At 40.5% G+C, this 14,698-nt stretch overlaps 1 protein-coding gene across 3 annotated transcripts in view; it reads left to right on the plus strand.

The window, feature by feature from the left end:
* PDE7B (phosphodiesterase 7B) overlaps window positions 1-14,698 on the plus strand; it is a 314,218-nt gene that overhangs the window by 238,307 nt on the left and 61,213 nt on the right. The window lies entirely within an intron of this gene.

Raw genomic sequence — 14,698 nt, forward strand, 5'->3', positions numbered from 1 at the left:
TCCGTTTTCTCAGCTCTTTCTGGGACACAGAGACTTGGAGTAACCTTTCCATACTAGAGATAACCTCCCCAACCCAGCCCCCCAAAAAATGCATTTTCGAAGACACAGTTGATTTGCTAACCCAATGTAATATTGGATACAGACTATGGGGAGCTCAAATGGTATCTCAGCTTTTCTTATGACCCTGATTAGGCTGGTCCAGCTACTCATGGAAGTTACCCCTTTTGACAATATCTAGATTGTACTGACTTCCAGTTCCCAGGCATACGGTTCCACCAAGCAAGATGGGGATGAGCAGAGGGTCCAGTTAATTCATTGTCTCAAAGAGATCAGGACTCTCCAATGGCTTCACATACGAAGTGTGAGATGGAGAAAATAACCAAAAAAGTCTCTTTCAATATTAGATGAGATGTTATGTCATGTTTTCGAATATAAGGCATGAACAAATTAGGAAAAATAGGAGATACTTCTCTTTATAATAATTCCAAGGTTCCAAATGATATAATCTGTTTCTAAATTATTCCAATGTTAATAAGCAACATCAGCTAAGAGCAGTTATCTTTGCAAGTGGGATTAAGGAATAATTTCCCTATATACATCATAGGTCCTTGCAACACTTGGATTTGGGGTTTTTTTTATCATCTGTTTTACTTTCAGAACGTTAAAAAAAAACTGAAAAAATGTATAAAAATTTTAAACAGAAAACCAATGCAGATAATATTTCACTACTATATTATTTACTATATAGCAAATCACATACAAGCAGGTACTATCCTGTCATCCCTCTTCTGAAGGTCCTCCAGAAACTTCCTAGTGTCTGGACTGACCCCCAGCCTCCTTCCCCTGGCCTGGGATGCTATCTTCCCGCCACCCCCATTTCACCCCGTATGTTGCTCAGGACCCTCCACACATTAAGTGATAGTGTTGGCCATCCATTCTGAAATTTCTTTTTCCTCTGCTCAGCACTGCACTCTGGATAACTCCTTCACTCATGTCTCTTTAGCAATAAAACATGCTAAGGCGATATCAACTTACCTTCATTGTATTTTGCTTTCTAGTGGACTCACTTTTTTTTTCCTAGATGTGTAGAACAGTTCCCTAAACAGACTACAAGATCCTGAATATCTGTCCAACTAGATCAAAGGATCCCCTCAAAAAGACTGTATTAAATAATTATAAATGCCAGTCATCCCCTATATTTTTCTCGACAGCTCAGATAGGACTGAAGCCCTCTGAGATTCTTCCTTATTTGTGGTACTGTCTATTCCATTGTCAAATGCCTGGCATACCCAGTTACTGAGTTGAAAATTGAATCAATAACATTACTGCAGTCATTCTCCACAATTTCCTGCGTTAGTCAGCAATTAAAGTAACTTGTCGCCAGGTAGAACCAGGTATGTTCTATCTGTGTTATGTACAGTCACGTAAGATGTAATATACATGTCATACCTCCTACTACTTTATATAGAGCCTATTTAGTTCTCTTTAATGTCATTCATGTTCCTGTTGGGGTTTGCCTGCCTGAGTTGTTAGTGTGTGCTTTCTGCCTAGAGGGAAACATTTTAAATATACTTCTATAAAAATTTAAAAATAAACCCCAAAGATACATTTTGGGACCTTTTGCTAAAACTCTTATTTTTACCAACTGATTCCAATTCTACACAGTAAGTACAAGACTAGTTTAAAGTGATTTTTTTGTATCATTTACCTTAATTTTGAGTCATTTTTTTCCCCAAGTACAGGCAGAGACCAAAGATTATTTTCCTCAGGTGCTTGCAGTTTTGCTCTCTCTCCCAAGGTAGAACCTACCCTTGGACTTGCTTAAAAAGACAATTTATAGGAAAAACCAAAGCACCATAACCTCTATACCCTGTGTCTCATCCCTACAGCCTTTCTTCTAAAATGCTTAGTGAAACCCACATGGCTGCCACCCCCTGTCCAGAGTGTCCCTGGGGGGTTACCTTCTACCACTCTCTTCAACATATGTCTTGAATGGCTGGAACATGTGTAACAAAAATGTACATTACTAGTAAGGCCCATTGCACTTCTCCACTAGCCCCATCAGGCACAGCCCAACCTGCCATAGCAGAACAGAAAACATCAGAATTAATATATAAAATAACTTCCCTGGGGGCACCCCGGTGGCTCAGTTGGTTAAGCGTCCACTCTTGATTTCAGCTCAGGTCATGATCTCATGGGATTGAGCCCGGTTCATGGGATCAAGCCTGGTGTGGGGCTCTGGGCTGACAGCACAAAGCCTGCTTGGGATTCTCTCTCTCCCTCTCTCTGCCCCTCCCCAGCTCAAGCTCACTTTCTCTCTCTCTCTCTCTCTCTCTCTCACTCAAAATAAAGAAATAAACTTAAAAAAATAAAATAGCATAACATAAATAAAATAACTTTCCTTTTTTCAGAATAAAGTTTACAGATACTAAAACAGTTAACCAGAATGAGACTGGGCCAATGACAACCAATGCAGTAAACCTGTGCTCCCGTCCATGCCTATTTTGTGACAGATAGATATAGAGATAGAGATAGATAGATAGATAGATATGATGTTTATTTATTTTTGAGAGAGAGAGACAGAGCACAAGTGGGAGAGGGGTAGAGAGAGAGGGAAGCAGGCTCCAGGCCCTGAGCTGTCAGCACAGAGACCGACAAAGGGCTCCAACTTATGGACCTCAAGATCATGACCTGAGCCAAAGTTAGATGCTTAACCGACTGGGCCACCCATAAGCCCCCAGGCCTGTTTTGTAAATAAGATTTTATTGGAACATAGCCATGCTCATTCATTTATATATCATTAACAGCTACTTTTATCCACAGAGACCATATGGCCCACAAAGCCAAAAATATTTACTATATGGCCCTTTACAGAAAAAATTTACTCTTAAATTAGATTTTTAAACAAAATTGAAAGGGTTTATGACATCTCCATAGGTGCATTCAGCCTGGTCTGTTTTCCTTTGTTCATGTCATTTTTTCTTTTCAACCCCCAGTGCCATCAGTTTACTTTCAAGGATGGATTCACATTGGCTTAATTTACATGCGACAGAAATATAAACAGAGAACTTTCTTGCTGGTTCAGCATTTAAATTCCACAATTATAATTTCTATCTGCACAAACATTCTTCTGTAAGAGGTGCCCCTTTCCCATATATTTTGAAGACATGGGACTACCACACCTATGAACTTGTCTACATTCTACATTCTACATATAAGATGACAATATACACCTAGTTTGCCTGGCATAGTCAAATTTGTACCTGTTTTCTAGGCATACTTATTAATAATGCCATTTCCCACTCCCTAAGTATTCTGGTTTAGACGACAAATTACAAAGTCAATGGATTTTATAGTTTTTCTACAAAAAAAAAAGTTACTTCAAGACAACACCTCTTAAATGTCACTTTCAATCCAGGAATAAAGATCAGAAAATCCTCCTCATAAGAGATACAGGCAGATCCATGCATGTCTTGGTTGAGAATAGGTAAGATAAAGTTACCTGTTGACAGACAGTATTATTTACTATTTATATTTTATACAATTTAGAAAACAGGCATTTATATGAACTTTGAGAAGTTTCTCTGGATAAGTAGCAGAAAAACGTGGCTTCATTGCATAGGCCACAGGAATCATAGACCTTTAAAGAAGATTATCTTTACACCTAAGCATGGGAGGTGGGGGTGGGCAGAAGAGAGTGAGAGGAAAGGGTGACGATTATTTTTATTCTACCTGAGATACTAAAGCAGAGACCTGAAAGAGGGCCGGAAGAATGGGAAAGCAATGGCTTGATTATCCCAATGCCAATTTCCTATGGATTTATGTCATTTACTAACTCTGTGTGGAGGGAAACACGAGAAGAGAAAATGGAGAGAGGAGTGTTCAGAGAAACGTGTGGCCTCAGAGGCGAATGTCGCAGAAGCAATCACAATTTTCTGCAGAACAGGTGGTTACAGCTCCCTTGTACATCTCTGTCTCCTGGTTTAATATAATCAGTAGGCTGAGTAGATAATGACTAGGTGGAGATGTTCCCATGGCAACCATTTCAGAGCAACACAATGTGATTTCCACACTCGCTCAGCAAAGGAAGTGACATACAAAGCAAACATTCCCAGTGACTGTGGAGCTTGAAGGAATAAGGCAGCTTTAGCTGCAAGTTTCAGGGCAGCAAATTCAGCTGCCACAGAGAGCCTGGAGCCCCAGACGAGCCCCAGGACTTTGCAGTAGTAGGTTAATTGGCTATTTGGCTTTTCCTGTTGGTTAATTTGCTAATCTTGATCTTTAAAGTTCTATTCCTCCAGATCCGCCTCTCCAGGCGGGGCCATTATCGCTGCACAAGCATGAGGTAATTTTAGCAGAGCTACAAAAACATTTTCCTTTACTCATTACTTTTGATCGAACTAATAAATACTATATATTTATGATATATAAATATATAATATACATAATATATACATATATAATTTTATATACATATATATATATATGTATATCTTTTTATGGAAAACAAGTGACCCAGAGACTCAAATACTTTTTTTATTTTTTTATTTATTTTTTTTTAATTTTTTTTTTAATGTTTATTTATTTTTGAGACAGGGAGAGACAGAGCATGAACGGGGGGAGGGTCAGAGAGAGGGGGAGACACAGAATCTGAAACAGGCTCCAGGCTCTGAGCTGTCAGCACAGAGCCCGATGCGGGGCTCGAACTCACGGACCGCGAGATCATGACCTGAGCCGAAGTCCAACGCTTAACCGACTGAGCCACCCAGGCGCCCCTCAAATACTTTTTTTAAAAGCTGCCATCTAAAACGTTACACCATGCAAAAATATAAAGTACATTCACAGAAGAGCTGTCAACCAAAGGCCACCCAGCATGTTACAAACCATCTAGTGCTTAAGTGATGTCCCCATCTTAAAGAGGGACAATTTGCTTATAAACTCAGTTTTCTAAGAAAGAATTCCTAGAGGATGGTGATAGCCTTTTAGTAATCTTCTTAAAGGTGATTCTTAATGTTACCTGTGAGAACCACATAAATGCAAAGAACCTAAATTAAAATGTTACAGGGTGAGGTGTTTAAGGGCACAAACATGCAACCCGTCGATAAATAAGTCCTGGAAATCTCATGTACAACACAGTGATTACAGGCAACTGTATTATCAACTTCAGAGTTGTTAAGACACTACATCCTAATTATTCTCACCATGAAAATTAAATGATAATTATATGACCTAATAGAGATGTTAGCTAACACAGTAGTAATCATATTGCAATATATAAATGTATCAAATCAAACACCTTGTACACTTAAGCTTACACAATGTTACATGCCAATTAAATTTCAATAAAAAAAGAAAAAAGGAAAGAGAAAATGAAATACAAAATACACTTTAAAAAATGTTATGGGGTGATTTAAAAGAAATCATATTGACAAGATGATTTCCCATTCTCCCCAAAATTCAGGCCCGCAGCCCCATGGCCCACAATAGAGAACAGAGATGCGAGCTGGGACTAGCTTAGACTTCTCCTGAGTGCCAGGTAACACTCCACAACTTCAAAGTTCAACATTTGTCTTCCTCTAGAAGAAAGACAAGACGTTGATTGTGGTTGCGGCTCCTTTCTGACTCGCCTGGATCGTGCTCCATGTTCCAAGCTCCCCAGCATTTCACATACAGAAGTACCAGACCAACAGGATAGTTAGCCACTGAAATGACTGCATTGCAGAAGACAGAATTGATGTTGCCCTCACTGTTTCACCCATTCCCTGTCACTATTCACCAGTGACCATCGATGGAGCACTTCCTAGGGTAGACCGTGAGCCAGGTCCTGGAGATATAAAGATAAAATGAGAGCCCCCGTCTCTGAGAACTTTATAGATACGTAAGCCTGTACATTTTGATGTGATAGGATACATTTAATAACACATGCATGTATAATAAAAGCATACATAAAATGAGAAACATGTATGCGTATACAGGATTCAGGGGAAAGCAGGATTAACTTCGGGGAGGTTGGGGACGGGAGCAATTAACTCAGTCTTGGGAAATTATAGAAGGCGGTCTGAAGGAATGAAAACATGAACAGGACTAAAGCAACAATGAAGTGAGGAGGGCTGCACACTTTTAGAGCCATTCTGAAATGTGCTTCAAGACCTAAGGAACCAAGAAAGAGTCGTCCACAACTCTACTCAACTAGACATAAATTTTATTGGAAGATGAGGTATTCAAGTAGAAGCCGAAGAAGTCAGGAGAGATCACTCAATATATCTGACTCTCTGGGGAAAACCATAATGAAAAATAAACAGTTTTCACCTTCTTTTTTTTTTAAGTTTATTTATTTATTTTGAGAGAGAGGGTGCATGAGCAGCAGAAGGGGGCAGAGAGAGAGGAAGAGAGAGAGAATCCCAAGCAGGCTCTGCACTGTCAGCACGGAGCCCAATGCAGGGCTCGAACTCACAAACCACGAGATCATGACCTGAGCCAAAACCAAGAGTTGGCCGCTGAAATGACTGAGCCACCCAGGCACCCCAACAGTTTTCACCTTCTAAAGCTAGGACTGAAAACAGCCATTGCCTTTTGTTAACCTGGCTGACACTGTTTAATCGATTCATTATTTTTTAGATGAGCGATAAAAAGTAGAAAATTGAATCAGGGAGCTCAGGGAGGCCAGTATTCCCTCTGGGTTGCCATTCATTCATTCAATAAATAGAATATCCAGTCTGCCAAGCAGGCCATGAGGCCAAGGTGCGCTAAGCCACACCAGTAACCACGGGGCTGCGATAGCTCTTGTCCCAGACAGCAATGAGACTGGAGTCTGCCAGAGACACCAAATACTAATACCTCAACAATTCCTTTCAGGTCAACAAGGACTGGGGTAGCAGGGGGCACCTACCACATCCTATACCTCGGCTGGGGATTCTGACTGCTCAAAAGGAAACTTTAGAGATTCCTTTACCCTCGAAGACCTAACAATCTCATTACACAGGCAAGACAAACACACATTAAACCAAGGACCTTACAAGAGCATAAATGGTCTAGTTCTAAAATAACTGACAAAAACAATAAATCAGAGACCAAAGAAGGCAGAGATTACTGAAGTGCTCTGAGCAGGAAAAGAAGGCTTTATGGTCTTGTGCTGAATTCTGAAAGATAAGATAGAGTGTTGTCTTGTGAAGGAATTGCCTAAAAGTGAGACTGAGCTGACATATGGGAGACATTAAGTCATTAAGTAGGAGAAGGTCCAGAAAGTAGTAAAGTATGTTGACTAGAGAGAAAACGAAAGGCTTGGAATGCCAAGATAAAGAACTTGAACTTGACTCATTAAACAAAGAGGGTCACTAGAGAATTTTGAGAAAAACATAGATGCCATAAAATAGTGCTTAAGAAAATTAACTAACACTCATATGTAGGAGGCGCAGACTCACTAAATCAAGAGAAACGTGATCAGGCAGCAGACTACAATGGAAGTAGAAAGAAGGTATAAATCCAGAGATGATGTGGAGAAAAAGAGATAAAACTTGATGATCCTGAATGCTGGGAGATCCTGGGGTTGTTCTGGCCATCTGAAGAATTGGAGATGAGATCAACAGTGAAGAAAGTTGGAGGGTGAGTTAGGGAAAGATAGTGAGCTCAGGGACAGGTTTTTTGCAGAAGTCAAGTCCAAGAGAGAGCTGTTAATAAGGGAGCACAGTACAGGTCAGAAAGGCCTGTTTTGGAAATTCCATTGTATTCCTTGGGTATTACAATTATCCATGAGTCATATGGCCAGAACAGGTATCTTTGTTCAAGGGTCAACAACAGCTACTTTGTTCAAGGGTTCCTATGATTCTAGTTTATAATAAGCTTGATTTAGCAAAGCATAAGATTATCGATAATAAAACCCACAAGGATGTCTCACCAGCAATTTATTTTCCTCTATGAGAAACTATGTAAACATGATTCAGACACCATCCTACCCCACATCATGGATTCTGTTATGGTACAAACGTGTTTGCTTATGTCAGAGCCCAGCAGGTTTGTTAACTCCCTGGAATGTAGCACAGAGAAATGGCCATTTTCTACTGCAGCACTTCCTTGAGTAAAACCCTGATCCACTCAGAGTATTTCTGGTATAGTGGGTTCTTTGGATTTCTGGAGACAGTAAAACAGGGAAGCAGGAGTAAATTAAGTTTCTTTTGACTGAAGTTATCCTATGAGTCACTGAGCCAGAATGAGTTGTTTGTTAAATAAAATTAAATTCAGCCTCCTACCCAGAAGGAAGCACAGCCTACCTCTTGTGACTTCATTAATAAATAAAAGGAGGGGTTATGCCCTCTCATTTCTATCGTACCTTTAAAGTTTGAGAAGATTTAAATGACTTGCCATAGTCCATATTTAACTCTACATATGAAAAAATAGAGTGTTCCATCCTTAGAATCTTTTTGTGTTTCCAACTTGAGATCACTGGGTTAATACAAGATCAAGAAGATCATTTTCTCTCTAACTAGCAAACCAAATTGCCTTGGGGCACCTGGGTGGTTTATCACTCATAAGTAACCTAAGAGAGGGCAGTAGAACCAGTGCCAAAGGAAAGTGGCAGCATTTACCAAGGAAAGTCCCCAAGGAAGATGGTGGTGGCCACTGCACCCAACCACAGCCACCACAAGAGCTTTAAGATGGGAAGTGCTTAATCCCAGATACAGGACCCATGAGGCCAGGTGGAGAGCCTTCTTAGGCAAGGCCCCCAAGGCTATAGGTCTCCAAAGGCCTGGAAGCCCAGGAGGGCAGCTGCAAACACCAGAAACATCAGAGGTCCTTCTCACCCAACCCGGTCCACCATGATGGCCCCACCCAGAGCCCCATGCACACTGCATTCCCCCTGCTGAGTGCACACCCTAACCCCAGTTAATGGAGGAAGTTGGCAGAAAGACAAAGAGCTTTGAAGTCAGACCTGGATTTGAATCCTACTTCTTTTGTGAGTGTGGGAAAAATGCACACACTGCTTACAGTTCACATTTATGGAAGGAGATTGTAACACCAGCCTCACTAGAGAGGTAAATGAGCTCAGTGAGTCCAGCAGTCCGTCTTGCTTGTAATAAGTCCTCAGTAGATGTAGTTGAACTTTGGATGTACCTTCCTCCTCTACTGAGTACACCCCTCCCCAGCCACCTCTTCTCCTAAGAAGTATTTATTCACCCCTCTCCCACCATTATGACCTTTGTGAAACCTGCTTCAACCTTCCCAGAGGACTAATTACTCAGTCCCTCCTCTGTGCTCCCACCACATCTCCAAGAAAGCATCCATCACACTGTGACTGCAAACTCATTGAACTTGAGTCTCTGGAGAGTATATTACAAAACTTTCTGAGGCTACTTGATGTAGCAAGCCTGGCTCTGGACCTTTCTGTGAGTATTAGGGAACCACTGACATAGGTCACCTATGCCATACACATATTATATCAAACAATAATAATAATAACAATAATAGCTAATATGTGTGGAGCTCTTAGGTTCCAGATACTGCTTTGCACATGGTGATGCATTTAATCCCACAAGATCCCTATGAAGTAGGGACTACTATTTAAGATGAGGAAAATGAGGCCCAAAGAAAAGAAATAACTCACCTAAAAAATAATTTGTAAGCCGGGGCACCTGGGTGGCTCAGTTGGTTAAGTGACCGACTTCGGCTTCAGGTCATGATCTCACAGTTTGTGAGTTTGAGCCCCGCATTGGGCTCTGTGCTGACAGCCCAGAGTCTAGAGCCTGCCTTGGACTCTGTGTCTCCCTCTCTCTCTGCTCCTCCTCCACTCATGCTCTCTCTCGCTCTGTCTCAAAAATGAATAAACATTTTAAAAACTTTTTAAATAAAAAAAAGAGAGAACTTGTAAGCCAAAATTCACACCCTAAAAAATCCAGTACCAGAAGAGCACAAGCTCTTAACCATGTGGACTATAATTCATCTTTATATATGAATTTTAATGTTTAAAGGCAATACATGTATGCAAGATATTCCTTTTATGTGTCATATATATAATTACTCATATTAAATGTTTTCCTTATAGTATAATAGTTATTTTCTTTTTATAGTACATTGAGACTCTCCTTTTTGACATAAAAATGCTTCAATATCATTGAACAAATATAACCTAATGAGAAAATATATAACAAATATATAACAAATATAACCTAATGAGAAAATATATAATCATACATGTAACTAATTTCAACTACGTATTCCAACTGCTCTGGTAGAAGGTGCCAAGTGACAAATTACTCATTTTATCACTCGACCTTGTATTCTTTGGTAAGAAAGAGAAGGGTGTGGTGATGACAATGGAGGACACTTGTCAGCTGTCCCCAAAGAAGAAGGAAATGGAATCGCTATTGTGACAAAGTCAGATTTGAGGCTGCCACCGGTTACTTTAATTTTTCTCAAGGGGGAGTTGGTTATTTCCTGTCACGCAAACTGTGCATCATCAAAAGAAAGTTTCTCAAAACGTCTATAATACATTAAAAAGAAGCAGGGTACTGTAGATCTTAAACAAAGATCTCAGCTACATTTTTTTTAAAGCACCAAAATTTTAACAAGTATTGTTTCTAGATGAATATTATTTCCTTCTTCCTGTCTTCTTGTTTTTCTATCTTTTTTTTACCATGAGCAAGTATTCCTCTTATCATCAGAATGAATGGGATTTTATGAAAAAGAAAAAGCAATGTCAATCTGAAATAGAATTTTTTTTCTAAATAAAGTAATATTAAGATGCAGAAAATGAAGGGGCGCCTGGGTGGTTCAGTCGGTTAAGTGACGGACTCTTTGTTGCGGCTTAGGTCATGATCTCACGGCTCCTGAGATTGAGCCCGCGTTTGGGCTCTATGCTAACAGAACAGAGCCTGCTTGGGATTCTCTGTCTCCCTCTCTCTCTGCCCCTTGCACTCTCTCTCTCTCTCTCTCTCAAAATAAATAAATAGACAAAAAAACATGCAGATGATGAAGCTACAGCCATAGGCCAGAAAACATTATATTACTTCCACCTTAGAAAAATAACTGAAAATTATGAAGTTAGGTATTTATCAAAGCTATGTATGGTACTTCACAATAATGGCTTGTCATTAGAACTGAAATTTATTCCACAGAGCACGAAATCAAAGTTCTAATTCACGTTTAAACAGCAATTTACATTTGACAAAACTTTCAAATGAAGTCACCCAAGAATTCTTTCAGCCCAGTTTCTCAGTTTTACAAGCAAAAACAAAAAACAAAACTGAAAACAAAACAAAAAAGAAAACAGTGACGCTGCAAGGTAACTCGCTGCAAGGTAATGACAGAGTTAAGATCTGGGATTCAGGTCTTTTAACATTCTGTTTTTCCATTCAACCACAGGCCTTCCTTATTTAAATTTACCTTAAATATATTTTTTTTAAAAATTTACCACTTGCAATGAAAGAAAAGACAAACCAAGGGTTTCCCCTGAAAGTGGTGTGGGAGCTAGCTCCAGAACAGTTGCCTGGAGTTAGACTCTGGCAGCAGGGGCTTCCAGACCTCTCTGTCCTCCAGCTTCCTGGGCTGGGAGAGAAGGATTGAAGAATACGTACCTCACAGAGCTATCATGAGAAGTACTGAGTACTGAGTACTGAGTACTATCATGAGAAGTACTGCAGTGCTAGCACAGTGCCCATCACAGTATAAATTCTCAATAAATGTGGACTGTTGTTAGTTCTGGTATTGGTATTTCCATTTCTCTATGACCATATGTAGAAGTTCTTGGAAGAGTATGAAATACGTAACAGTGCAATGCACTTGACTTATGTTGAGGAAGAGCATGATTTATTCCCCTTTTCAGTTTCCCATTCTTCAACTTACTCATTCTTTCAACACGTCTTTATTGAGCCCCCTCTACATTACCAGACACATCTCTTTCCAAAGTATGATTGTAAATAAAGTGGTAGAGAGAAAACAGTAGCTAGAAATCTGGAGTAGGGAAGGCTTTTGTGGTTTATTTTTTTGCAAGACATTTAAGCGTGCTGAAATTATGGTGAGAAAGATCTAGTTGAGAAAGAGCAATGGGCTACATAGGACAGAAAAGTCATAACTAAAAGTAAAGTGTCCTGAAAAGGTGGGAGGGGGACTGGCCTTAGAAAAGGAAGCAGCTCTTGTAATAGAACAGGCAGAAAGAAGAAAAGAATGGCTGCCGAGTAGGAAGTTTTGTAGGTTTTGTATCAGAGAAGGAAGGAATTTCCTGCCTAATAATTCTAGTTTCTCTGTGAAGTAGGACACAAGACGGGGAGTCAAAGAGACAGGGCAATGGACAACCCTCTGATGGTCATGTAACTGTCACCCAGAGTGCTAGTTCTGTGCTCCACCTGGCCACCAGTACTCATCATCAGAAGTACCACAGCTGTGGTACCACCAAAAGAGAAATTTCCCGCAACAACATGGTGGCCTAGCCCCACCTTGGTTGGCTACGCATATGCCATTGCTTTCTCTTTTTCTTACAGTGTGGGCCATTATAGAAAAGCCCATCGCGATTCCGGCTCTACTCCACACCCTCACGTCCCCCTGAGATACAAAACTGCAAAACAAAGAGATAACCTCATGTCGGAGACTCTTCTCTCCTGTGCTTATTTGTGCCGCGTGGGTAATATAATCTGTAAGGAATGTTTATCCACGAACACAAGTTTTACCTCTGTCTTTCAGTAGCTCTGTCCTGCACACCCACCCCACTACCATCCAGAGGAAGCAATTCATTGCATGAAGACAGTTGTGGCTGTAGCTGTGGCTTTTCTAGGCAGAGGCTGGGCCATGTTCCCTCCTTGCCCTTCTTTCCCCATTGGCTCAGGTTCCCACGGCAATGGACAGACTTTTTTCCCAAGTTGCCAAGAAATTAGTCAAGTAGGACGTACTTACCTTAGCATAATTATAAGCCCCATACCCCCCTTCCCTCGTTCACTCACTATTTTTTGACAATCCTTGCCATGTGAGGAAGGAAAATCTCCCACCTCTTTTCTTATTCTTTTCTCATTCTTTCATTTTTGTGCCTTACCACATTAGCTCTATTTTCTATTTTGGAGACAATTCTGGTAAAGACCAGAAAGCTAAAAATCTGTCCCAAAAATCTCCTTGGAAGACCTGGAACAAACCTCTTCTTTTGTAAAGAAGAAAAGATAAATTAGATCAAACAATTCTATTTATTGAGCAACTGCCGTGTGCCAAGCTATAAGTATAAGGGATACAGGATGAAAAAATATATATCTTGAGAAACACTTGTACACAACTCAGATAAACACCAGATCAATTGACAGGTGCCAAGGAAATTCCAATGAAAAGATGACTGGAGATTCTAGGGAAAGACCTCATGAAGAGATTGACGTTGACACTTGGACAATGATTGGATTTTTGTAAGTGGAGTTTTAAGTGCATTCAAAATAAAGATCAGGGGTGGGACAATGCTGAGTTTATTCAAAGGGTGAGTGCCCTTAGGTCCTAGAGTGAACTCTTAGTGGTGAAGGGAGGGAGTAGCAGGGTTGGAGGGAAAACAATAAGAATTGATGTTAAAACTGGTCTGAGGGACACTTGCATGGCTCAGTTGGTTAAGCATCAGACTTCAGCTCAGGTCATGATCTCATGATTCATGAGTTTGAGCCCCACGTCAGGCTGCCAGTGCAGACCTGCTCTGGATCCCCTGTTCCCCTCTCTATCTGCTCCTCCTTGACTCATTCTCTCTCTCTCTCTCTCTCTCTCTCTCTCATAAACATTAAAAACAATTTTTAAACTAGTCTGAAACTTTTACTGCTTGATAAGGATTGGTTAGAACAAGAACAGAGACCATCTCAAATAGCAATTTGTCATTTACTCTGTAAAAAATAAAGTGGAGAATCACTGAAGGCTTTTGAGTAAAGAAAAACACGTTTTCTCTCCCTTGTATCTTGCCTAGCAAGTGGTTGCTTCTTGCTAATATTAAAACTGAGTTTCAAAAACATGACCAGTTATTCCTGGGTATACAGTGAAAATGCGCTCTTGGGACACCTGGGTGGCTCAGTCAGTTAAGTGTCTGACTTCAGCTCAAGTTACTATCTCACGGTTCATGGTTTCGAGCCCCATATCAGGCTCTCTGCTGTCAGCATGGAGCCATCTTCAGATCCTCTGTCTCTTTCTCTGCCCCTCCTCCCCCCTCGTTCTCTCTCAAAACTAAATATTAAAAAAAGGGGGGGGGGGCGCCTGGGTGGCTCAGTCTGTTGGGCGCCTGACTTTGACTCAGGTCATGATCTCACAGCTCGTGAGTTTGAGCCCCGCGTTGGGCTCTGTGCTGATAGCTCAGAGCCTGGAGCCTACCTCAGATTCTGTGTCCCCCTCTCTGTCTCCACCCCTCCCTTGCTTGTTCTTTCTCTCTCTCTCAAAAATAAACATTAAAAAAATATTTTTAAAAAATAAAGAAAAAGAAATGAATTCTCTATCACATCAACACCTTTAACCCAACCTCCCATACCTTAGATCAAAACTTCTTTTCAACATGCTTCACAAAAACAACATGTACTGGTCCCAGGGCTTAACTCTGTGTCAAATTTGTTAAATGGAAAGTCCCGGATCTCAAGCCACTCTCAGTACAAAATCTGTAATTGTAACTGTAAAATTAGCTAATGTTTATTGAAAGTGTTCTATGTGCCATGCCGTATATATAAAACCTTGTTTATGGTCTATACACTAAGGCTGCTGGGACACCCTTTTG

Source organism: Panthera onca, chromosome B2 (genome assembly GCF_046562875.1).
Source record: "Panthera onca isolate mPanOnc1 chromosome B2, mPanOnc1 haplotype 2, whole genome shotgun sequence".
Taxonomy (NCBI): Eukaryota; Metazoa; Chordata; class Mammalia; order Carnivora; family Felidae; genus Panthera; species Panthera onca.